The following is a 26,613-nucleotide window of genomic DNA, read 5'->3' as shown; positions in this document are numbered from 1 at the left end:
TTAGAAGGGGTGTTTGAGCCCTGAACCTACATCACGTGTTGGCTGGGAATAAATGAATGCTTGCATTGTATAACGCTCTTGGGCTCCACCCATTTTCTTTAAGAAGCATGCATGTGTAAACTAGAAATGACCATGCTGGCAGCAGGGTCTGATGGCCTCCTAGGCAAAGTGTATGGGGGACCTGCTCCATGTTCCTGGAAGGAGCGGGGTCAGGGCAGCCAGCTATCAATGCTGTCTACACCATAGAGCTCGGCACCCGCCAGCTTTTAGAGCCAAGTGGAATGTGTAGAGCATCTCCTTGGTAGTGAGCTAAAGGGTCGGGGCTCTGGGTGCTGCTGCAAAAGCAGTAGTGGTGACAAGGAGCCCCAGGCCCCTTTGAATGTCTGGGTTGCAGGGCAGTTGCCCCCTTTGTCCTCTCCACTCCCTGTCAGTGGGCTTGCATGTCGGTTAGCTCTTACCCCTCTGTTCTCTGCATATAATTAAAGGAGGTTAAGGCACTGGACTTCCTATATGACCTCTGGCAAATCTATTAGTATGGGATTTTAAAAACTGCTGACTTTTGATGGGATTTGTGTTGATAAATTTCTTAAATACTTTGAGAAAAGCACGTCCTAAATCCCTGTCTATAACATGGGGATAATTGTAATGCTACCTTTCTCTCCTTATTTGCCTGACCTATTTAGATTGTAAATTCTGTAGGGCAGCAACTGTCAAGAATGTTTGTACACCAACGAGTTGTACGAATAAAAACTTCCACGTGCTGTACATCAGAAGTTACTGAAAGGTACTGTGATTGATGGCCGGTGAGTGCCCATTGTGAAATGAGTTCCTTCTGGACAGTGTTCACCTCACATAAACCATTTTGAAAACTGGAGCCAGATTTTAAAAGCCCCAGAAGAGAGGCCCAGGGGTGATTGGTAATTGATGTATCTTTTTATAGCTAGAAGGGGGTCCCTCCTGATACATTCAGCATTTGAGGTACATTAGAAAAATGCTCACTATTCTGTACCTGTTTGATGGGTGGATGAACGAATAGCATCAGTTTCCAGAGCTGTCAATAAGGCTCCTTTAACAAATACTCCACTCAATTTTTCTTTTAAATTTGCAGGTGAAGAGGGAAGTAATGTATTTGGTTTGAATAGCTCTCTATGTGAAAGCTGCAAAGCATCTCATTGTATACCTGTATACAATGGTTGCAAAATCCTAAATTTTGAAAAGTGAATGGTGACTTTTGAGCTCTTCTGCTGCCCTGCATAGGACACCTTAAATGGGTCTGATATTCAAAAAGTGATAAGCTTGTGACTGAAAATTAGGCTCCTTTAAGATACCTCAAGCTGGCTACCAAGAAGATGAGGCACACAAAACCACTACTCATTTCTCAGAATTTAAGCTGACATGTATAATTTTCCAGAACTGTACCTCAATGTATTCCTTTGTGTTGCTACAGTGGAATCAGCAAGGCTTTTCTGTTAAGACCACTATCTTTTTATGATGAAAAGTGGAAGAATATTTATTATTCTCCTTGGAGATGATCTGTCCTTGAGGCAGTGAACAATATTTTAAAATTGATAAGAAATAGAGCTGGCAGTGCAGCTGTCATAAAGCAATATGGATACAGCTGTTAAGAATTAAAAACAGTAGAAGACCAAATACCGAGCTAGTATAAACTGGCATTGGTTGCTATGTAATATAATTATAGAATTACAAATTAGAGAGGGTGTTGGCAGAGGCCCATATATTTAGGTTGCCTAATATTTTCCATTATAAGAACCTTATGACTCTTTTCAAGGGGTTTTACCTCCATTCTTTTGCAGCAGGCCATCCTTTGGAATTTGACAGAAAATCTTACGCTAGAAAAGTGCTGCTTCTTTTGGCCCATGAAATTCCATCCAGGTTTAGCCAAGACATAAGCTATTAAAAATCATTATTTCTCTTCTCTTGCGTCTGTTCTTCAGGGAAATTTTGACCTCCTGCCAGAATAACTGAATGTGAACATTCTAAAGGAGCGCGGCTCAGGCAGCCACAGCATCACGCATTGTACTGTACACGCATTGTAGAGAGTCACTGTAGTTGGGGGGGAATGAGGAGGGGGAGAAAAGGGTGTCAAGCTGAGGTGGGCTTTCTTCCCCTCCTTCATCACACCATAATACATGGTCCCCACCCTGCCATCCCATCTCCCTACTCTTGGGTCACCACTTGGGATATGATACAAGAAATCTTTCAGGCCACCTGCTCAAAACCAGCTGAGGTCAATAATATAAATTGTTGTCCTAGTTTATTGTCAATATTTTAATAATAAATTGTTGTTGTTGTTTCATATCCAGCATTCTATTACCTGAAACTGTCAAATAACTGGCATTTTAACCATAAGTAAATTTTAGTTATGTTTTCCATACGTACTGTATAGTGAAAGTAAATAGAAATATACAGTATAAGTTTACAGTGTCCAGTACTACTGTTGTTGGTAAATAAAGTGCTCTGCATACATTTTTGCTTGTTTTCTTTATATCTCATCTTGGTTTTTCTTTAGTGTTATGCATTGCTACGTATGCCTCCAGAATATGGCATGCAGAATATCTGCACACCTGGCAACCTCCTGGTCCTGGGGCTTCCAGTTATGAAAGAGTTCACTGTATAATAATTTGCATGGCATTGATTGGGGGTGAGGCACATTTCTGAAGGAGCACAACAAAGCCTTAATTGTTGTCCATGCTATATCCTTCTGGTTTTAACTGGGAATTCATCTTCCAGGTCCACCAATCTTGTATCTTCCATGGGCATTTCATTTCTGTTGTGGGAATGTACATGTTGTGTGATTTGCGGTGAATGTTGCTAAAGTAGGCATCCTTCTTTGTTATGAAAAATGGATACAAAGTGAATGAAACAGGTGTACGTGATGAAACAAAATGTATGTGATTATGTAATTACTGATTGTATTGTCAGAGGGCAGAGATAAGGTCTCACGGCATACAGTCATTTCTCAGTTCAAAAGAAAACTCGATTATGTTTTTCATACTATTAGAGCATACATTGACATAATACCTTCCATCTCAGGAATGAAGTTTCATCCCCTAGCTACAACTCTTACATCTGCTGGTATTTCAGGTTGCTGATTAATTGTATGGTGGCTATGGCTGAATCCTGACACCTTTATGCTGCTCCTTTCTCCTTGAGTAGTCTCCTTGGTGGCCACATCTGGTCTGTAGAAAGTAGGATGAGATGACCAAGTTTCTTTATCTGTAAGTTGCTTCTGGATGCCTCAACATCACATGCACTCTGATCATTACAGTGATACTTCTGGCACTGGTTAATAAACATCAGTGCAAAATTAACAATTGTCTATGTGGAGATATACTTGTCTCATAGAGCTAGAGGGGACCTACAGAGGTCATGGAGTCCAGTCCCCTGCCCTCACAGCAGAGCCTATCACCATCCCTGGCCTTTTTTAATGTATTTTTCTCCCAGTTCCTGAATGGCCCCCTCAAGACTTGAGCTCACAATGCTGGGTTTAGCAGGCCAGTGCTCAGACCACTGAGCTCTCCCTCCCCCTGCCTCTTAGGAGGCACATAGTTTCTTTCCTGACTCTGACTGGTATAAATCTGCAATAACTTTACTGAATACAGTTTGCTTATTCTGGGTTTGTACCTGTGTAACAGATACCTAGTGGTCCAACAGGGATGCTTTTAAATCACCAACCTTCATTCTTCCACCTCTCACTCCTGGCTTGTTCTCTCTGTGAAATCCTGGTTAGATGGAAAAATTCTAAGTGGTGGAATCTGAGATGCTTCATGAATAGAACCTGTATAATCCTTAACTGATGCATCAGCCATTGCCTTTACAGAGATTTTTTCACAGTTTGCTCTGTGATTTTTGCTATCAGTAATCAGCTGGGCACTAAGGACACTCATATTACCCAGTCCAGTACCTGACTATCCTTCTGTACTATCTCATCCCTCACATGGCAGAACATTTCGGTGATAAAGGACCAGGCTGTTTTATAATGCCATTTGTATTGTGGTTCCTTTGAAAACATTATTTAGTGGGAATTTGCTTGTGAAAAGTGCCAGAGGGACTGCTCTGGAACTTGAATTCCCAGTTATTGATACAAGAGAAGCAGGATGGACAGCAGAAGTGGGGCCCAGCTGCTGAGGAAAGAGGATTGTCTACTGTAGTTTTCATGCTAATCACATTTTTGGGCTTTTTTGTGGAGCCTGTCAACCATGCAGCTTACTTGTGCCAGCTGTGGTTTTTATTGAAGTGAAAGAATTGTCTAGTTGGGTCAGAAATGGGGCCATCAAAGTCATTTCACAGAGACCTGAACAGTCAACAGATGGTACCAACTTTCAGTCACCATTGTTATGAGGTGGATTTGAAGAAAAATCCTAAATTCTTTTACAAATTTCTGCATCCATCTATTGCTTGCTTGTTGTTGTTGTAAAAAAGCTAAAACATTCAAAATACACATTCTATTAGGGTCTGTTTTCCAAATCTGATAAAAAAATAACTTGTCTTAAGCTTTCTTTCATGGAGAATGTTTCCAAAAGGGAGTAGAATGCATTTGATTCTTTTCCAGCAGCTAAAAGATAGCATTGAAACAGGAAATATGCATAAATATCCTCTCAATGGATATGCAACATGCTTACATATTTAAGAGTCTGGAGGTTAAGAAGGTCCATTCAGCGTTGAGAATGTTCCAGCATCCCATAGTTTACAATTTCAGCACTGTGTTTGAAACATTACTGGGAAATAATAAGGACTTATCAAATATTTACATTTATCCACCCACTTGGATGGACTGAATACTTTGATGGCATGATGTTTTTAAGATTTTCCTAGGGTTTACGCAGTGGTTGTGGGAAATTATGCAAGCTCCTGTGTACAATAACTTACATGTTTTAGTTTGCTTCATAGTTTAGTTCATTTTTTTAAATTCCAAGAGAACCTGTTAGATAATTCAAATAAGTATGCAAACTTACTGAAATGAAGGAAAAGACCGGCCTTTCCTGTCTGTACATCCTCCCTTTTGCAAGAAGGTTAGGAATTTTGTTTCTGAAGTTAATAAAATGCTGCCAAGGAAATTTTGCAAACAAATAAATAGCAAGGTTTGGTTTAATGTCCATAAAATGCAGTTTAGGTCTGCCTCTGTAGCCCCCTACTTGTCATGAGCAGTCTTTTCCCTTAAAATGGTGCCCATAATGCCAATGGAATTTACTCCAGTGAACTAGGCTTGTAGGGCTAAACCGCCACTTAACTGATGGCAGTCAGATTCCACAGTTTTAGGGCTGCTGTTCAAACCAGAAATTGAAGCCAATATTTGGAAAAGTGTATAGTAATAGTAAGCCTCACTAGTTTGAGTGACATTTACTATCACAGTAATTAGCCCAATTAAACCTACATGACTTTGGCAGGAAAAAGTACCTCAGTAAAATTGAAAGTGGAGTTTGGTTCTCTAGGGATTACTGTGCAGCACTTTTCCTGCTAAATAGTGAAGAGAAGAAATAGTCTTAAAATAATACCAGAGAGAATAGCTGTGTTAGTCTGTAATCTATCAAAACAAAAAAGCAGTCCTGTAGCACTTTAAAAACTAACAGCATAATTTATTAGGGGGTGAGCTTTCGTGGGACAGACCAACTTCTTCAGATCATAGCCTTACCGGAACAGACTCAGTATATAAAGCACAGAAGTCCAAAAATTGTTATCCAGGTTGACAAGTCAGAAGAAATTGTTTATGATTGTTGGCAAATTCTATAGAAAAGAATGGCCAGCACTTGAATGGAGTGCGTCATACTGTTAAAGACCTGAGAGTTTGTGTTCTACACAAAAGAGACTTTAACAACCGCCCATAGAGGGAATGTTCAGAACTAACATTCGTATTGAAATTCAACACATTAACATGTGGTTTGAACAGGGACAGCGATTACCTGACCCATTGCAAGGACTTTTTTACATACTTTGATGTTTGATCTAACCCTTATTCCTCCCCCCCCGCCCAATTGTGTTCTTCTATCTGATTTGCCAACAATGATGACAATTTTTCTGATATGTCAACTTTGATAATTTTTGGACCTCTGTACTTTATAGATTGAGTCTGTTCTGATATGGCTATGATCTGAAGAAGTGGGTCTGTCCCACAAAAGCTCATCACCTAACAAATTATTCTGTTAGTCTTTAAAGTGCTACAGGACTGCTTTTTTGTTTTGATTGTCTTAAGATAGGATACTGCTAAAATACTGCCAAACTGAGTAATAATAATAATTTATTCAATAAAAACTTGAAAAGGGAATCTCAGCAAATGATGCTTTGAATGACTCTCTGGATGGATGGTTTAATGATTCTCCTAGCCTGCTCTAATTAACTTGAGTGTAGCGTATCCTCCAGCATTAGGAGGCCATAAGCAAACACCTTTTTGCCTCATTCTTTAACCAGTGGTTGGTGGAAGCTCTTAGTTAGCTGTTCCGAACTGTCTAGCTCACGGGTTCTCAATTTGAGTCATGGACGAGTGCCAAGCTGTTGAAGCCACCTCGTCTTTCTCATATTGCTAAATAGGAGAGGGGTCCCTGATAGATGAGAATGGATTTAGGGGGATGTGGTGTTTTGGAACAGTGGTTCTCAGTATGGGGTCTGTGGCCCCCTGAGGGTATGCAAAAAGGTTTTGAACCAGAGAACAAGACTAGCATTAGATTTGCTGGGGCCCAGCGCAAAAAGGGGAATGTGGATCCCTACCAAGCAGAGCTGAAGTGGAAGCCAGAATAACTTACCTTCATGGGAACCCCTGTGGCATGGGGCCTATGTCAACTGATATGTTTGCAACACCCTTGTGCCAGCTGTGGCTTTTAATTTATTGGATATGCAGAAAAACAGGTCTTGTGGCACAGGTGGGCTGTAGAGATTTTATAACGTGGGGGCCTCAGAAGGAAAAAGGTTGAGAGAACCCCTGGCTTGGAAGACAGGTTCACAGTACAGAAAGTGTTGAGTACTACTGTGTAATAACGTTTATGGAAGACTTAGCTTGCCAATTTGTGTGTGTGTGTGTGTGAATGCACATATGCAAACTTGTGATTTAAAAACAACTTTTCTTGATGTCATGGATGAAACATAAGTTTAAATATTAAATGGTAAGGAAGAGGAAAGCAATTAAGCATAATGATTCTGGTGCAGGGTTGCCAGATTGTGCTGGCTTTTGTCCACATAGTTTTTCCCCCCTCCTGGTATTACAAAAAAGTGACACACACTGAAAGCAAGGGCACCTGAAGTGAGGTGCATGCTGATTGTATACAACGCTGTGAGAGCCATGTGCTCCTTCTGCATCCAATCAAAGTGTTGTTACAGTTCAATTGGCACTCCCTGAAAATTCTAGGTTTGCGAGCACAGTTAGCAAAACTGTCCTGTCCTGGGAGACCGTTTTGGTTACAACAGTCTTGCAGCCCACTGAGATGGAAGGGCACTCATGCAGTCCACTCACTAGCCTAGGTTGCCCATCACTACGTGAAGAGGATGAGTGTTCTAGAAACTAGCTAGTTTAGGTCTGACTGGGGAGCAGTTGCTTCAAAGAGTGCACTCAAATCTTTAGAGTCATACTCCAGTTCTGACTCCTGAGGTGCTGAAATACTCCAGCTGTATATGAATGCATTGGTAGGTGAGAATTAAGATTCAGCTCTCATTGAACAGATAAACTGGTAAGGGGAATTTTTTTTAGTGTGGATGTTGTGTACACTGGGTAAGACACATTCTTTGCCCTCAGGAACTTGCAGTCTGAGGTAGATGGTACAGTCATTTAGGGATGTGCGGCTAGGAGAGGTTATTGAAAAGGTTAAGCATGTTGGAGATGGATTCTTGAGGCAGTAGGCTTTTAAAAGTTAATTTGAGGGGAAACAGGAAAGCATTTTGGCACATTGGAAAGTGACTGTTTCAAACAGTGAAAGAAAGAGGTTGACAAGATGATTGGGAGTGAAAGGATGAGCAAGTGAGGAAGAAAAGAGTTGAATTCTTCTCTGGTGAGGGACAGAAAGTCAGTAAAAGGATAGAGTAGTGTGTTTTGAGCATTCGGAAAGAAAGATGATTTCATTAGTGGCATTTAGATAAAGGAGATGCGGAAAGCTGAGAGAAGTGGCCAGAAGGAAGGATCCTTCAAATAGTTGACATCACTTTTCTGAAGATAGCCACTAACGTTATAAATCTAAGAAGTCTCATACTCAAGTAGTAAAACAGGGTGGAGAATGCATAAAAAGCTGGGGCACTTAGAAGGAGACTGCTGCAATGAACTGGGGAAGAGAGACAAGAACTGGAGATGACATTGAAGTTTCAAGCCTAAGAGAAGTGCAGGGTAGTAAAGCTGTTGAGTGTAATAGAAAAAGGGAGGCAGAAGAGAGGAAAAAATGTTCACTTATGGAAAGAATGACAGTGTGATGGTGGTGGGTCATCCAAGAGGAAACATGAGAACAGTTGAACATGTAGAACAGAGCAGAGGAGGAGGAGCTGGGTAGAATGATAGAAATGGAAGTCCATCACATAGTGGGGGTAGCTGAAACCATGCAAGGTGAGGCCATCAAGGAATCTTATGAAACATGACAGGATCAGAGCACAATGGCATATAACAAGGCAAGGAGATATTGCCAGAAGGAAAAAGGACGATGACCTCTCGTTACTTCTAACTCCTTGTTAAGAATTAATTATGTTTTTAAATATAATGCTGTGATTTTATTTTATGACAATCACATGCAGGAACTTATCATGAGTTGGGAAGTCTTTTTGTGAATTGAAAATAAGAAAAGAGAGAGCCCTTGACACTACAGTGTTCACAATCTTTCCTGATTCATGAGCCTGATGTTAATAGTAATGAAAGGGAAAAGAATCAGTGGAACAGTGATGGACTTCCTTTTACTGTGGTGACTTCAATTAAGAAGGAAATTATTCCTGATTCTGCCAGAAATTAACTTTAGGTTAAAGTTCATAAACTAGACTGGTTCAACATGCTTTTTAACTTTTAGGCCTAGATGTTAGGTTGATAGCAGGAGAAGTAAATTTCTTCCTGACAGCTGATTTTTGTGGAATACTAAATGAATTTTGTGAAATTCATCTACCCCTGCAGTTTATTTTAAGAGATCCATATTTATTTGGGGTAGATTTATTTCAATTATCTAATCGGAAGCAGCCCCAGAACTTTTTAGGCTGTCAAAAGTATTCAGGAATGTATGACAAACTTCAAAGGAAAAGTGCTAGCTGTTACCATAAATTTACATAGAAAAGATTCAATTCAATTAGATTTGCTCTTACTGAACAGAAATTGTTTTTAGTCTTAATTAAACATGTAGAGCTGTGGGTCATGGTGAATTTCAATGTTTTCTGCTCTATCTCATTGGATGACTAAATTACCAAATACTTCTGTGTTAGAAGAGTGATATGTAAAATGATTCCCTTGTGTCAATTAATGGTTTAAAACAATCTTGAGTGAACATATCCATAATTTAAAGCAAATACAGGTTGAACCTCTGGAATCCAGGACACTCTGGTCTCCCAACATATATGGTCTGGCAGGACCATGGATGTTACTGGACCAGGGAGCCCTGGCATGGGGGCCAGCTGAGAGTCTGGCAGCTGGGAACAGGAGCCTGCTGGGAATCTGGCAGCCCACAGCCCCTACTGGGTCTGGGCAGCTGCAGCCAGGGCTGGGCAGGGAGGCTGGCAAGGGCCAGGAAACCAGTGGTGGTTGGGGAGCTGCAGCTGAGAGCTCCACCTGGGGCTGGTGAGCCACACCTGGACTGATGGCAGTGGGACCAGCAGCTGTGACTGCTGGTCTGGGAGTGGAGCCCAGTGGCCAGGTTGGTGGCCAGGAAAAGAACCCAGGAACAGGGGCTAGCAGGGCAAAAATTGACCTCTCCTGGTCTGGCAAGCTCCCTCGTTTGGGACTGCTCAGATCCCGACGGTGCCAGGCAAAGGAGGTCCAACCTCTACACCCATCCAAACAGATTGCATAATAGTATTTGTTTATTTGTGATGAGGAAACTTCAGGAAGATTTGTTTCCTGTGTGCAATTCTGTGACGATTTCAATAACATTCATTCACTGGCAGTGTGTGGGGAGGGCGGTGGAGGGGAAGGGAGGAATAAAATCCAGTAATAACTAAGGTTCTCTAGTTATGCTGCACTTAATGCAACTTGGAGGGACACTATTTTGAGTTTTTAGCCTCATCTATTTCGGTAAGAACTTTTACCTTCCCTTATACAACGAGATTGGATGACCTTATGTTGTGCATGAAGCAGAGTTAACTCTGCCTGCTAGTACAATGAAAGGTAAATCAGAAATGCTTAGCTAGATTACGTGTTGCTATTAACGCAAGACAGAGATTTATAGAGAACAGTAAGGTCTGAGCTGCAGAAGCAGAGTTGTATCACCAAAGGTGCATCAAAATTCTGTTCCTTGTACATACGTCAAGAAGCTCAGAACACAGAAAGGAAGGACAGTCAAGCAGTTAGGACAACTGCCTTAAGACTTGAGAAATAGGGGCTCAGTCCCCTGCTCTACCAATGACTTCCTAGGTGACAACACTGATATCAATCAGCATCTCTCTCCATTTGTGGGGATAATTAGAGCCTTGCAACTATGCAGATGCCTGATTTTATATCCATGGATGTGAATATTGATATCCACAACTCATTTTTGTGGATGCAGATACAAATTTGATATCTAGAACCCTGCAAATTTGTGGTTATCTGCTTTATATCCATGGGTATCATCATCTACACATGCAGATATCTGCACATCATTTTGTGGACTCAGATACAAATTTTGTGCCTGTGCTGGGCTCTAGGGATAACACTTCCCTACTTCCCGGGGTGCTGTAAGGCACCCAGTTACTACAGTGATGGGGGCCATATTAATAACTAAAATAGATTTCTATAGTAGTGCTCTGGTTCTAGTATAAGATCAGTGCTGTCAGGAAAAACTTGCTACTGGGCCTTGCTACATGGAAAGTTCCATGAATATTTCTGCTTTCATGCTGATGAAAAGGTTTCTTGTTGGCTGGATCATGAGCATCAGTAGAGGAAGGAGTAAATATCTATTGAAACTGAATTGTTCCCCCTTTAAACACAGTCAGTAAAAAGGAAATAGTTATATTCTGCAGTTTCCTGTGATATAAGGCTCTTCAGTTTCAAATCAGAGATCTGTCTTCTGATGCAGTAGTTGCTATGCTAAGGAAGCGTTCTGTTTAAAAGTTAACAAATACAACACATCTGAATTCTCCTTTAAATATCATGGACACAAGTTATGACAGGCTTCACCCAAGAAGTCAACTATCTAATTTGCTTGAGGAAACAAATCAAATACAGGTTGAACCACTGTGGTCCAGCAACATTTCTCATCTGAGGTGATTTTAGTCAACCAGATGTCCACTTATCATGAGTGTGGCCAAGTTTCTTGCACTCCTGTAAAGTTTTGTTTCCAGCCACCAGTCCCAGCTCGCAATGCCCTGTAGTGCTATTTATCTCTAATTTCTTCCTAAATGGCTTCTAAGAGCCCGGTAAGCAGTGGAAGTGTTGGTAATACTGCTAGACAGTATTGACCTCTCATGGTCTGGCAAATTCTCTGGTTTGATGCTGGTCAAGTCCTGAGGGTGCCAGACTAGAGAGTTCAACCTGTGCTATTTAAAAAAAATGTCCTGACATTGGAACAGTGAATACTTTATTTTTGATGAAATATTTGTTCATAAAAATTACTTTTTCTGGATCAGTGGTTTTTAAACTGTAGGTTGGGACTGACTTCTTTTAACTGGGTCTCCAGAGCTGGTGTTAGACTTGCTGGGGCCTGGAACCAAAGATGAAAGTCAAGTCCTATTGCCTCGGGTCAAAGCCAAAGCCTGAGCCCCACTGCCTGGGGTCAAAATTGAAGTTTGAGAGCTTCAGCCTAGGGTGGTAGGACTCAGATACAGGTGTCTCACCTGGGGTCACGTAGTAGTTTTGCTGTCATGTAAGGAAGATTCTATTGCAATGAAGTTTGACAACCTCAGAGCTAGATTTCTCAAAACACTTTACAGAGGTTTACTGATTTGCCCAGTGTCACACATGGCACTGGGAAGGGAACACTGGATGCCCAGCTCTCAAGCTCTTGCACTGAGCACAATGTAGTTTCTTCTGCTTGGTTTGAACTGTTTGAATAAAGAAAATGAACGGATCCATCTACTGCATGTACAAAGGGTAGTTAGAAGTTAAGGCATGTCAAAAAAGCTGATTTAGCTTAGTTCTGATATATTTCCAGTTTTTACAAGTGAAATCTACCCAAAAACACACCTCGATAGAGCATAATTCTTTACTGGCTAGAGTCTTGTAAGATTTTTCATTTTTATTGTTCATGCTACTCATTTTAAATCTTGTGTTCTAAAGTGGAACAAAATGTATTTTTTATGATGTGAAAGTACATATTTTACTTTTATTTTCCTAACATCCACTGAAAAAAAAATCCCTCCAAGGGGATGCAGTTGGTTTAATAAAGCTGAAATCTTAGACAGTATAGAGACGGGAAGGTCACGAACTCTGTTCTATAGAATGGGCAATGCTGGCTGTGTTACAAAAACAAAGATATGAGGGCATAATTGACAACATTTGTTCTTAGTCGTCTGCAGGACTCTGGGCTCGATCCAAATTTCACTGAAATCAATGGAAGTCTTTCTGCTGACCTCAGTAGGATTCGGCCCAAGCTCTAAAATGGTATAGGTTAAAGAGCATAAAATAATTTGTTTTATTAAGAAAAAAGGAGTTCACACACTTTAATATGAATAAAAATGTTTGCTTATTCTTTAAAGAGAATCACTGAAAAAAACTTTTAAAAAGTAAACTTCCCCTGTAGTGTTTGCAAAATCCAACTAAGACATAGATCTTTGGGAAGAGTGATAATTAGTGCTTGAAAAATAGAAAATGAAATCCATGCCCCTACTGAAGTCACTGGGAACATTTCCATTGTGTTTTAACAGGGTCAGGACTTCATCCACACAGTGCAACTGGTCAGTCTAAAGTCAATGTCCAATTTTAGGGAAATTAAATATTATAAATATTGATAAGTACATTAAGGCCCTGATTTTGCAAAGCACATGCTTAACTTTAAGGTCAAACAGAGTCCCATTGAATTAATATTTTATATTCGATAATAGCATGTAAAATATTCAGGATCAGTGGATGGGTCAATATCCTATGCACTCATTCACATCTGCCTTTCTAAAGAAAGAAGAAAACAACACATTTTTTAAAAGGGACTAAAACAAAGGCCAAGATTTTCAATCATGTTTAACTATTTTGGGGTGCCTTAAGTGTTGGGTGTTTGTTTCACACTCTCTGGAATTCACTTGCCTTAAGGTATCAGAAATTAGGCTCACAGAAAGCATGATACTGAGTATCACAAGTAGTCATTTTTGAAAATCTTCATCAAAACGTGCTAGGTGTGAGCTCAAGCATACAATATAACCATCTACTGATTACATGCTTTAACGGACCAATTGAAATGTACAGATTGAACCTGTGCATTCTGGCCCTCTCTCATCCGGCAACCTCTGTAATCCGTCATGGTTTTAGTTAGCTGGATAACCACTTATCATGGGTGTGGCCAAATTTCCTGTGGTCTCTTAAAGTTTGTTTACACCCACCAGTCCTGGCTCCCAATGTTCTATGAGGCTGTTTAGTTTACCCCACATTTTCTAAGAGCCCGGTAAGCAGTGGAATTGTTGATAATGCTGCTGGGTGCCGCATGAAAGGGGTTCAACCTGTACTTACTCTATTATGATTCAATTTCCATCTAAAATTAAAATCTAAGGCAATCAGCAGCCAAAGGTGAGATTTTTGATATATGATGATCAGAAAAAGGGGGAAGGAGAATGAAAGGAAAGCCAACCCCACAGTTTCTCAGAAATCTAAGTCTACAGTAAAAAGAGAAAATAATTTGTGTAACTATAATGTGCACAAAATGGACCAGATCCATTGGGCCATACAAAGAGCTAAGTTCAAATCAGACATTAAAATCAGTGAGAGTTTTTGCCATAAGAACTGCAGGCTTTGGCCCAGTTGGTTTACAAGTAGGTTTACAAGCACTGTAAATCTAGTCATGTTTTTCCCTAGTGAGGAATACTTATTTTATGAGTGGATGTACCATTTATATAGTGAAAATCTAGATAGCATTGTCAAGGCTCCAGTTATAAACTGCTATGAGACTGTATGCGTCTGCGAAGTGCTAGGTATTAGCAGTATCATGAACAGCACCGTTGTATTGAAAGGATGAGACTTTTGAGAGCCTATTAATGTGATCTTATGCTAGCTCTCAAAAACCAACATGGGATTAATTGTGATTTGTCATGTTTTCAATAGCTTGGGCCCCTGCGTGTAAGGGGAAGAATAGTCACTGAAGGTATTATTCCAAAGATATTTTTGGGGCACTTTTGCAATAATACCTTTTCTCTTTCAAAACTTGGTTCAAAAACATTCCAAAATCAGAGAGGGACAATCTCGCCTTTCAAAATGCTGTCTGGTGAGAACTGAAAAGGCACGATCCTTATTGGCAGTTTGGTAACAAGTGTCCTCTCAGACTCAGAGCTAAATTGCAACCCTTGGTTACAAGGGACACAATGTGTTCTTGTGCCTAGAAGAAGTTACACAGGAATGGGGATTCCTGTATTCTAGTCCCAGTTCCACCTCGGTTTCACTGTGTGTCTTTGGGTACAGCTGGTTAACCTCTGCCTTTCAGTTAGTCTGCTTATAAAAAAGGGGAGAATGTAATTGTTTTCATTGCTCTCTGTGGTACTAAGGCTAAACTAACATTTGTAATGTCATTTTATAATCTCTGGTTGAAAAGGTGCTATATAACTACAAATAGTATTAATACCTAAGTTTTACAATAGCACTTTGATGTGTAGGCCTCAAAGTGCTTTACAAAAGTGAGTATTATGATTATCCCTATTTTACAAATGGGAAAATTGAAGACAGAGAGGTGGAATGGCATGTCCAAGTCACTGTCAGGTCAGTGGCAGAGTCAGGAACAGCATCCTCATCTTCTGAGTCACAGCTTAGTACCCTGTCCATTTGGCCAGGCTGCAGACAGTGTTAGAGATAATCGGTGATTCAGGCATTTTAAAAATGCACTAAATCCATCAAAATGTTGGTTGGTGGGAAGAGCGAAGTGAGTGAGAAACAATTGCAGGAGTTGTCCATTGTATCATAAATGTAGTTGTAGAAAGATAAATCCCTTTAAACATCTCCCAAAGCCCCATTAAAATCACAGAGGATTAAATTAACTTTTTAAAAGGTTTTAGTAATAGCATAACTTGTGCTCAGTCACATGACATTTTAGCACCTACATGCAGCTGAGCCAGGCAGCTCTGTTTTTTTAACCCCCTTTGAACATTCCTATCAGCAAATCTGCTCAAAAGGGCCTCTGTATCTATCTCTTGTGTAGTTTTATCATTAAATCTTCTTTTTTTCTTTTTTTGCTACTGCCTGGAATTTCGTTATGAATCATTAGTGATGTAATACTAAACATATGGAATCTTAAACACCTCTGAAACTCTGTGGAATAAAGAAGTCTCCTACCAAACCAACGACTCAGAGGGTAAGATCAGTGTTGCATCTTTTTCAAATGATTCATTTCACATTTTCCTAAATGCTTTGACTGAAACGTCTACAAGTAAACTAGCTTCAATGTTCCAGCTTTGATCTTTCTCTTTCTAATGAATGCTCATTTCTCAAAAAAGCTCTATTATTGCCTACTTAGCAGCGCCCGTATGGACCAAATCCTTAGATAGTATAAACTGGGATCATACTACTGACTCAATGGAGTTATGTCAATTTACTATAGTTAAGGATCTGACCCACATGAACAAATTTGTATACGGACAACCTGTGCCATCACCAGCTCTATCAGGGCACCCAGATGGCATTGTTCTTTCTCTAAAGCAAGCATATGACACACCACATGATTAGTCCCTGTTGAGCTATAGAGGAAAAATAATTAACAGCTGAGTAGTGATGTTAATGCTAAAGATGGTAAAACTTCCCCAAGATGCTAAATTAGATCCTGGTTCTACAAACACTTACACGTTCTTTAACTGTAAACATCTGAGTAATCCCTTTGACTTCCATGCAGCAAGGGATGTAAGCATAGTTACTAGGAATACTGAACTTTTTTCATCTGTAGAGCTCAAATTGCTGGGCAAAGGAAGATAAGTGTTGGTATTCCCCTTTTGCCTCTGGCAGAAAGGAAGGGCAGACAAGTGAAATGTCATGCCCAAGGACACTCTGCAAGTGTCCCAGAGTTCCCATTGACCAGGAACTTCAGCTAATGGGAGTGACAGGGGCAACACGGGGAGGCACAGACATGCCGTCACATCCGGGAGGTGCACAGAACCAGGACAGGCAGGGAGCCTGTCTTCCTGGCATTCTGTGGTAGAAACCAACCCTCTGAACTCCAAGTGTGGTGCTCTATTCACAGGCCTACGCTGCCTCAGAAGTGAGGTCTGAGACCAGGCTTGATTATTCACCCTCTGCGGTCCAGCAGAATCTTTTCAGTAATTTCAATGGGAGCTGGTAAGATTTCAGTCCTGCAAGATGTTGGGCATTCTTGGATATATTGGAGGTGAGGGCTCTGCACCTCACACAGTGAGATCCTTGATTTTACTGCTATTTCTTGACTAGTTTTTGTATTTTTATAGCAAAGGGCTTTGATTCTTAGCCAGTGGAACTTGACCGTGTCTCTAAATGCAAGCGTGTGAGTGATCCCACTGAAGTCAATAAGATGACTTTTTTGTGTGCTCTACTGGATCAATTTAATGCAACTCCCCCCTCCCCCCACACACTGTCTGATTTTGCTGCTGTTTGCTACAGGAGCATCACCCAGTCGAAAGGGAGCCTGGTGCTGACTGAGTAATTAAAAGTCCATGCAGCTGTGTAGTGGGGCTAAGGCAGGCTCCCTACCTGCCCTGGCTCTGCATGACTCTCAGAAAGCTGCCACCCCCTCATCCTGAGTGGCAGCTCCACAGCTCCCATTGGCTAGGAACTGCAGCCAGAGGGAGCTTTAGAGGCAGCCCTGGGAGGTGCAGACATGGCAGCCACTTTGGGGAGGTGAGCAGAACCAGGGCAGAACCTGCTTAGCCCCACTTTGCCACCTACGGGGAGCTGCTTGAGGTAAGTGCTGCCTAGCTGGAGCCCACACCCCTACCTCAGCCTTGAGCCACCTCCTGCACCCAAGCTCCCTCCTGACGTCCACACCCTGCACCCCAGCCAACAGACTGGCCTATCCCTGAGATCCTTCCTGCATTTCATACCCTTCATCCTCAGCTACCCACGCTACCCCAGGCTAGTGACAGTGAGTGCAGGTGGGGAAGAGCTAGCAATGGAGGCAGGTGCAATACCACAAGTGGGATAGTGCCTCAGAGAAGGGAGGGATGGGACGAGGCTATGGGGCAGGGTTGGGGCAAGGGCATTCAGTTCTGTGTAATTAGAAAGTTGGCAACTTGACTCCTTCTAGTTGTTGCTTCTTCAGTGGTCACTTTTTCAGTTTCTTCCTTGTCCGTCTTGGTGGGTCGGTGGGACCTCTCCTCTTCTCTCCTCGGTACTGTACAAGCAGATGGTATTCTTTTAACAAAGGGGAATGCATCTTGTTATATTTTTTTCCTCTCCAGTCCCTGGAAGTGGGTGTGCCATAATAAAGGCCAAACGTAATTTCCACTGCTGTGCTCTGATTTCATCAGTCCCCAATGCTTTCATCAAGTGCCTTTTATTAAGCAACCATAACAGACTAAGTGAATGATTTAAGCATTAATCTTGTCACTCCAAAAAGAGCTTGGCCTAAGATTGCTATAGAACAAAGCAAGCAGTCCTGTAGCGCCTTAACACAGCTACCCCTCTAAGATCTTTATAGTTCAGTTCATTTATAGATTAGACCAGGAAGTCCTGTGTCTTCATTGTGAACGCATCTAAGAACTGAGTGAAAAACCACACAGGAATCTCAGGATCTGGCCCATTTACAGTCGTGGTGGCATCAGAATTTAGAAAACATCATTCTTGTATATATTTTAAAAGATTTAATGACCCTGAACTCTGTCTTCCTGGTGTTCTGCATGTAAAATTTCTATAAATTTAGCTGCCAATGAATTAGGCCTCCTGTGAGGAAGAGTTTAGCTGACACATGGTATTATGCATGATCCCAAGAGGCATTTGGGTAAAAATCAGAAGGAGTTTTGACAAGGAATAAATCTTCCTAGGCCAAACAAGGAAAAAAATCCACTTTTCTCCAGATTTTTATTCTATGTTAAGGTAGGTGTGTTGTTTCTGGAACCATTACAGCATGGCTCTTTTGGAAATCCCAGGGTGTTTAGTATTGATCAAATACTGGCTGTGTGTGCATGCCAAGAAGGGAGGAAAAAAGCAGAAATGTGGAATGGCCGTTAGCTTCCAAGTTCTTCCTCCTGTACACAGTTACAGAAAAAATGATCCATGGATGTTTCTTTACTTATTTAGGTATGGTTCTAATGGAGCATGGGCCAAAAGCCATGCAGGCATATTCTGTATGTGTGTGTATATTTATGACTTCTGTGGGTCATAAGTTGGGTGCTTAGTGCCAGCAATTTCTATTTTTAGCAAGAATAGACTATGTGAAAGGGAAGTAAAGACCAGGTTGATCTCAGTCACCATGTGTTACCTTCACATCCAAGCTAACTGAACATCTTTTCTGGAACTATGGTGTTGGTTTTTATTCTCCTCCAACTCCATTCTTCAGCACTACCCTTCAGTCCATCTTTTGCTCTTGACATGCCACAGAAACTGTTCTCATTAAAATCCCCTGTAATCTCCTCTTGGCTGAACCCCATGGCCTCTTTTCCATCTTCATGCTTCTTGACCTGTCAGCAGCTTTTGACACTGTCCATCACAGCCCAGTTCTTGAAATGTTGTCCTTCATTAGCTTCATCTCCATATGGTTCTCCTCCTCCACCACTGACCATCCTTTGTGTCTCATTTAAAATATATTTGTCTTCCCTCTTCCTCACTGAAGGGGCAACCCCCAAGTTTCTGTCATTGCCCCCTTCCTCTTTTTCCCTTTTTTGCACTCTATTTCTAGGTGCTTATTGTGAGAATTTCAGTCACAGAGATCCCCTGGAGACCTGATGGGCTGATCATACCACTGAGCCTGCCTACCTGCCTTCTGGGGTGCCCCACCAGCCTGTCCTGCTGAGGCAAAAGATCTGGTGTCCTTGAGCAAAGGCATGAAATTGGGATAACAGCCACCCCCCAGCAGACAAACACTGGCACTGAGAATTGCTTAGCTATGGGAGGGCTCAATCATAGTGACTTCACAGAACCCAAGTGCACAGCCCCAGTGGGATCAGAACCCCAAATAAATCCCTCGTACTCTGCATAAAAGTTTTGTACAGAGAAAGCTCATAAGTTGTTTGTTCCCTTTATCAATGAAAGAGAGAGATGTACAGCTGTTCCCTCCCCTCTGTAAAATTATTTACACTTAGTTTAATGAGGATAAAATGATTTTATTGACTATAGAAAGTAGGATTTAAGTGGTTGCAAGTGATGAGACAGATCACAGTAAGTTACTAAGCTAAGTAACACACAACAAGCCCACTAAGCTTGGTACTCTAAGAAGCTTGCTAAATGCAATTTCTTACCCTAACAGTAATTCTAATAATCTTTACACCCAAGCTAGGGCCTGATCCTTCCCCCGTGAAGTCTTAAATTTTTCCAGCAGTCATCTGGGTTGTAAACAGGGAGTTTTGGTGTCTAACAACTGCCCTATTGTTTGGTTTCCTGCCTATAAATAGATCTTGCCCAATGCAGGAATCCTTAGTTTCCAGTTTCAAGCATTTCATGCTCTCATGGAAAAGCACCATATCCAAAATGGATTCCAGCAACAGGTGACCTGGCCACATGTCTTGGCAGGACCAGCCATAATCCAGGCTTCCAGGAAGAACAAGACTATTCATAGATTTTTCGTCATGAGTACCACACCATTAAGTTCCCTGAGTACTCCTAATGGCTTTCATAAACACAACAAGATATATTAACAGTTGATACTTCATATTTATAACTTCATATACAGGAGTGATACATGCACATCAGTAGAATATACACATTCAGTGGACTGTAAGTTTTTCAATGACTGATTATATGCTATGTTTTCAAGACTGTAATGAAATGTAAGGCTAGAAGAGTTTCCCCTGGTATGGATTTTATTCTGAATATCCAAATAGTTCTATGCCTGCAGTGTTCTCCGAAGGGTTAAATGAAGTAACAAAGAATACAGAAAGAACTATATTTTCAGCTCTAATATAAAATGCTAATTGTAAACTTAAATGTGGAGCCAGTACTCATCAGACTTTATAACATAATGCCTGAAAGCAGAGTTACTTATGTAACTGGCAGCCCCTGCATGGCTGGATCTACGGCTTGGTATTGAAAGAGTGTTATACATGCCCCAGAGAAGAAGATATTCTAAGTAAAGTACCACCTTTGTGAACCCCATGACATTATTTGTCAAGGAAAGTCTTGCAGGTTTTTGTTAATATTCTTTTTCATCAGAGTTCTCATTCCTCTGAGCTGTAAATTTATTGCTGATATTGGTCCACAGACTGGCTGGCTGCCCAGTGCTGTTGTCCCACAAAAATGTCCAGAATCTCTGCCTTTCAATTCCATGTGAACAAAGGCATGGAACTCTGACTTTAGGGAAAAAATGTATAAAATAACACATGGCCGCCGTTGGTGCATGCATGAAAGGAGCAGCTGTTTCCTAAATTACAAACGTCATGGTCTTGATGCCATATGAATAAAGGTTCAGAATAGGCAGACTTGGAAAAGTTGGGGTTCTGACCAAAGTCTGGTGAATGCAAACCATAACACAAACTTTGGTGTATACATACATTGCGGTCAACTGTCTTCAGAGCTCTTATGGGCTGATGTCCTTTGTGTTGCTAGCTATCATGTAGTACCATGCAATGAAATGTCACACCAGCTGTATCTGAGACTTCACCTAGTTATGACTGCTTAGTCCAAACTCTCAAATTCAGGTTCTTTTTGTGGACAAGGAAGAGAGAGCAAGGCGTACCGATTGGACTAGATCGTGATTAGCTGAGTGTAGTTTCCTAAAGGTCATGGAAGATATGGGATAATGATATTAATTGTTACTTTTATTCATTATGTAGGCAAAACATTTCATGTTTCCTTGAAATAGAGTCCTAGAAGATGTGGGTCAACATGATCATGAGCTATTTCTTGGTGAGCATGACAAATGATATAAGAAGACAAACATAATCTAACTATACATAATGTGAACTTGTAAAATGGTATAGATAATCTGTTAGGTGACATTTTCAAATGCACTTACAGGACAACCATTATCCTTTTTCCTCAGTAAAATTTCTTCATTCTGGCCACAAGATTGATGTTTAGGTGTAGCCCAAGGCTGACTGTCCTATACAACAAATGCTACACAGCGCAAGATACATGTATAGTTCTGCGGGTGAAGAATCTGAAGTACTGCTGCCATTTATGACTGGCGGTACTTATGGTGGTATCCCGTGGGACAACTGTAAATGGGAGCATTTTTGTTTCAAAATATATCCTCCCTCAACAGGCAGCAATACTTCTACCATTAAAATATCCGCAATCACTACCTCCTTGTGTTGTGATACCATAAGCTGGCCAAGGCTGGGTGAAGTCCCTTCTTGCACAGGTGACCACAGGGGAACATCAAGATCAGAAATTGCAGAAATAGTGTTGGTGGCACACTTTAAGTCAGTATCATAGCAGCAGTGTAGCTTCTGGTTAGTGGGTTGCTTTGCAGCTACAGGAACCATCTGTCTTTACAGCCACTGAGGTCTTGAATACTTAGTCATTACATCCTTTTCATACTGCTAATGACGTTTGCCCCAGTGCATTGGCCACGTTGCAAATTTAATAGTTAAACTTTGCCTACTTAAATTCCTTAGGGTATTTCATTTGGGGGTGGGCTGACATTAGAGTTTGATCCTGTCTTAAATGGTGGCTGTTGAAATATGACATGGTGCGAGTGAGTGAAGGATGAAGGCTTTGGCGTCCCAGGGCTTAAAAAAAGGCATCAGGGCCCAGCTAGCCATTCCTTTTTTACCTGCAAACAACATCACATCTGGATGGAGGAGAAAAGGAAGGAGCCTGGCTCAGTTTGGGGCTGACTAGCAGAGAGACAGGAGCCTGGTTCAGCAGTCTCGGGAAAAGACCTGCATCCTGTCTGCTCAGCAGCACAGGAGAAAGTTAACCCCAACCCTACCCCTCTTGGAGAAGGATGGAACCTACTGAAAAGCCCCAAAGAAGGGGAATTTGGGCTCCTAGGGCTATGCCCCAAACTTAAGGGCTAGCTAGAGAGTTGTTCAGGGTTTTTGGGCCAGCACCTCCGGTTTCTGCCCACCTCCTCTGAGATTTAGCTGTTAGGCCACCCAGCCACAGAAGTAGCTGCACTTAAATGGTAGATGAAATGATCTGGTTCCACTGAGTACATCAGTTTAAAATATGTTCGTAAGGTGCTTTGATAGTTTTGGGAGGGAACTGTGAGATGTTTTAATCTCTTGAAAGCTCAGGTGATCTGATCTAATTCTTACATCAGTGATTTCTCGGGAGAGGGGTTAAGGCAGGGACCCTCATGATAGTTCTCAGAGACGTTCTGGCTGGCTCTGACAGAATCCCTCAAGGAGAGTGGGGAATTAAGCAAGACCGAAAGCAGTGCATTCTCTCTGTTGACCTTCTCTGCTGGCTGTTATGGAATGAGACAGTGAAACTCTCTCTTTTGGTACATTTAGAACTACTGTCAACATTAGATATCCATAAGTATGTACAGGGAGTGAATAGATAGATAGATTAATAGTTCCCCTTACACAAATCCACAACAGGCAGAAGAAACCTGGTAATCTCCTCCTTTCATACCTTCAGAGGGCTTACCACAATGTAGGACTAAATAATACATGCACTGACCATATAATATAGGTAAAGTGTTTTTCCTTTCTTCTTCTCCGTATCTAATGCCATGGGCTAGACTGCGTATGGTCCACAGACAGAGACCAGCTGCTATGATAATCTGTATTGTCCAGTAGACCTAAAACCCCAACATGAGAACAGCTATGGAGACAAGAAGAAACCACTTCCTATGGCCTTATCCTGCTGAGATGAAAGTTAATGTATCTTGTGGCTCACCTTCTCCAGAGGATGGGCCTGCTTCCCCACCAACATCACACCAGTTTTACAACTGATTGGGAAACCTTCTGAGTTACTCTTCAGTAAAACTGGAATAATGCAGTAGTGACTTATATGCTATGTTCATGCAGATAACTATTTTAAGTATCTAAACCATTAGTGAGATTGGTATGCAGCCTAAATAGGGGAGGATGGAATGAAAGACACTCCAGATTTTCAGAACATGTTCTGACTATATCTTCACTGTACCTATTTTTTTTTGGCATGCCATCTATTTCTTTCTGAAGTAGTAGGAGAGATATATTATGCTTGAGTGCCAAGCAACACAGAGGAGCCATGGTGCCGTACAGTGTTCACACAAAGCAAGCTATTGCTTGCCAATATAACCCACAGAACCTAGCTTGCATATCGTAGTGGTCAAGTTAAATTAAAGGAAAGGAATTTCTCAAAAATGTTAGAGTAATGCATTGTGATCTAAACCTTAATGACTTGATTATTTTCTGAAAACGATCACTTTCCTCTTGCTATGGGGAACAGATTTTCTGCTTGGAATGGAGCAATGGAAAAACAAGATTCAGATTAGTTAGCACATAAAAACAGAAGATGGTTTGGTTCTGAATCTAGAAGAAGAAAGGGTGTAGCTGAAAAATTAAACGGGCAAATTTTAGACAATGGGAAGTGGTGTAACTCAGCAGATGTTTCTGTTTGCTATTGTTTGAACCCATGCATACACACTCCCTTGTCTGGTGGCGATTCATCAAGAACCGCTTACTCTGTACATTAATTTTCTGGTGAGAGATGTTATAGGAATACCTTACTTAGAGAAAATGATAAGTGGTTTGAATGATTCTTTAGTCTAGATCTCATCTAATCAGTCTCATTCTCTCACTTATAAAGCTTTATGGCTGTCTCAATATATTCTGATTTTAGAGGGAAATTCTCGTTAGGTAAAAGCAGTACAATCAGCATCTAAGTGAAAAATACATTGTTATCTTCTAGAATGGAGAATCTGTAGCATAAATACATGCACTGATTTTTTTTTATGGGAAGGGAGTCTTACTGGGGAATCCTTATAGTATCTGACATGCATGTATTTTCCTGTCTACTTTTGTTGGCTGCAGAATAAAACAAGCATGTCAGATAAAACTGTTCCCTCTAACCATAATTTGTATCTTCATTTGGGCCTTGAATCAGCGAAGTACTTAAACATGTGCTAAGGTTAAATTATGTGAGTTGTCCCATTGGCTGGTTAAGGACAAGCTTAAATATCTTGCTGAATCTGAACCTCTAACAATAGCATGCAATACTCTAACATTGACACAGGGAAACAAACAAAAGAAGGGTGACAAAGACTCACCTTATTCAAGTTAAAAAAGAGTAAGAGAAAAGTTTTATAAATGTCTGGCTATTATAAGAAAGTACGTCTGTGCCTAATTTACTGGAAAATAATTCAGCCTCGTGACCATATTAGCTGTCTAACACCGTCCAGATTATTGAGGAGTCAGGCTAAGTGCCAGCCATGTAAGTTAAACATTGTTGGGCTCAAGCCTAACAAGAATCTAACTTTCAAGCTTCTTTATAGTTGAAATAGCAAGATCTTGGAAGATGGGAAATTCCAAATGTCAAGGCTTTCGAAAGAAGATCTTCTGGAAGATCTCGTCTGTAAAAAACATCTTTCGAAAGAGCACATCCACACACAAAAAGCAGATCAAAAAATCAATCTACTCTTTCAAAAGAGAGCATCCACACAGCCCCCACTCTTTTGAAAGAACGGGCCAGGGATTGAAAAATCAGGCTCGGGGAGGACTGCTCTTTTGAAAAAAGGGCATGCAGAGCATCTACACCCCCGCCCCTGCCTTTTTTTTTCCTCCAAAAGAAGCTTTCAAAAGGAGGCTCTCTTCCTGATCCGGGAGCAGAAGAGGGCTTCCAGAAGAAGAGTCGCATTCTTTCGATTTCAGATTGAAAGAGTGCATTTTTTGTGTGTGACTGCATCGTGTATTCTTTTGAAAAAGTTCAGGATTTTCTGAAAGAACTTGCTAGTGTAGGTACAACCTCAGACTGCACCTTTGATTTGTTTTGCATTCAGCTTTTCTTTGTCATACGTAAACCGTAATGTGTTATCATTTCTTCTGCACGTATCACATTAAATATAGAGACTGTGCATTGTGCCTGTGTAACTGACTTGTGGGACAGAGGGAACCATTAGAATTGTCTGATTTTTTTGAATGCTTGCTGTTTGAGCCTTAACACTGTATTAATGTTTGTACTTCTTGCATTATATTGACATAAGATGGGTTCATTTTTGCTGTCTGGTTGGAACACTAACTCCCGTCAGTTTTAATGAGAGGCATATGATGCAGAGAATGGATTAAACTGTACTTGAGAGTCAGTCCTCAGTAATGTGCAGTGTGAATTTCCTTTCTGGTTGCTGAAGTTCCTGAAGATACTGATTTTCAGAAAAGTAAACTGCCTCCTGGAGTGTCCCAACACTCTTACCAGGGTGAAGCATGTGAGCTTTTGAATGAAGTTTCCTAAGTTGGCTATGGTCTTTGGGCTGACTTGTGGGATTATGAAGAGTTAGTTGCTTTGTGAAATGCCAGGTTTGAGTTGTGCCTAGCCAAAGCATGGGGAAATACAGAAATTGCACAGGGAAGTTTGTCTGCATGTTCAGTAAAGTGGCTGAGCATGCTCTGGCCTTCTGTGAACAATGCATCACTCCGGCATGCAATCTGTTCTCCTAAGCATTCCTTTGCCTAGCAATGCCTCCTGGAAAATACCAATGTATTGAGAGTTAAAAAGAAAATGTGGGGGAAATATAAAACGTAATTTGTGAAAGCATGTTTTTTTTTCTCTGAAGTCTGGAGAGTTTTGTTCCGTCTGCTACTCAAACCAGATAATTGGATGAATGTTTTTAAATACAACCACTGATTGTGTGTAGGAGACAGGAGGAAAAGAAAGTTTCATGTTTATCTAATTAAATAGCAGTTTACAAGAACACTCCCCTTCACCCCACCAAAATCCATGCAAATGATTTCTATCAATTATGCCGAATGCCTAACATTTCACACCCATTTTTTGCTTCGTACCAGCAACTGGGCAAGCAGCCATCCATCAAGAGATCATGCCAGGCCACAGCCAAAATAATATCCTCAGATAATTTTCTGAAGTGATTCATGGAGGCATAACTGGGTTTTCAATTTCATATTGATCATTCCAATCTGATTGTCATATTTTGGCTCTGATCTTTTTAAGCTTCTCTGATCCTATAGCTAACCAGTTCTAGGGTCTTCCTCAGCTATCCCTTAGGACTGTTCCAAGTAGCACTATTTAGCAATGGTCATTAGTGGAATCGGACAAAATATTTTTGCTAAACTTTTCATGTCAAAAATGTAGATTTTAGTCCATTGAAACATTTCAAG

The 26,613-nt window shown here is 41.0% G+C and overlaps 1 protein-coding gene across 6 annotated transcripts in view; it reads left to right on the top strand.

The window, feature by feature from the left end:
* The window catches only part of CALD1 (caldesmon 1), a 261,350-nt gene that overhangs the window by 27,922 nt on the left and 206,815 nt on the right, over window positions 1-26,613 (top strand). Inside the window, exon 2 of one of the 6 annotated variants that reach the window (XM_075005238.1) lies at window positions 15,495-15,581. The exons of the other annotated variants lie outside the window; for them this stretch is intronic. The gene's annotated coding sequence lies outside the window, so the exon portion shown is untranslated. The remainder of the gene's footprint in view (window positions 1-15,494; window positions 15,582-26,613) is intronic. 6 annotated transcript variants of the gene reach the window in all.

Source organism: Carettochelys insculpta, chromosome 1, assembly GCF_033958435.1.
Source record: "Carettochelys insculpta isolate YL-2023 chromosome 1, ASM3395843v1, whole genome shotgun sequence".
Taxonomy (NCBI): domain Eukaryota; kingdom Metazoa; phylum Chordata; order Testudines; family Carettochelyidae; genus Carettochelys; species Carettochelys insculpta.
This window is presented reverse-complemented; position numbering and strand designations above follow the sequence as displayed.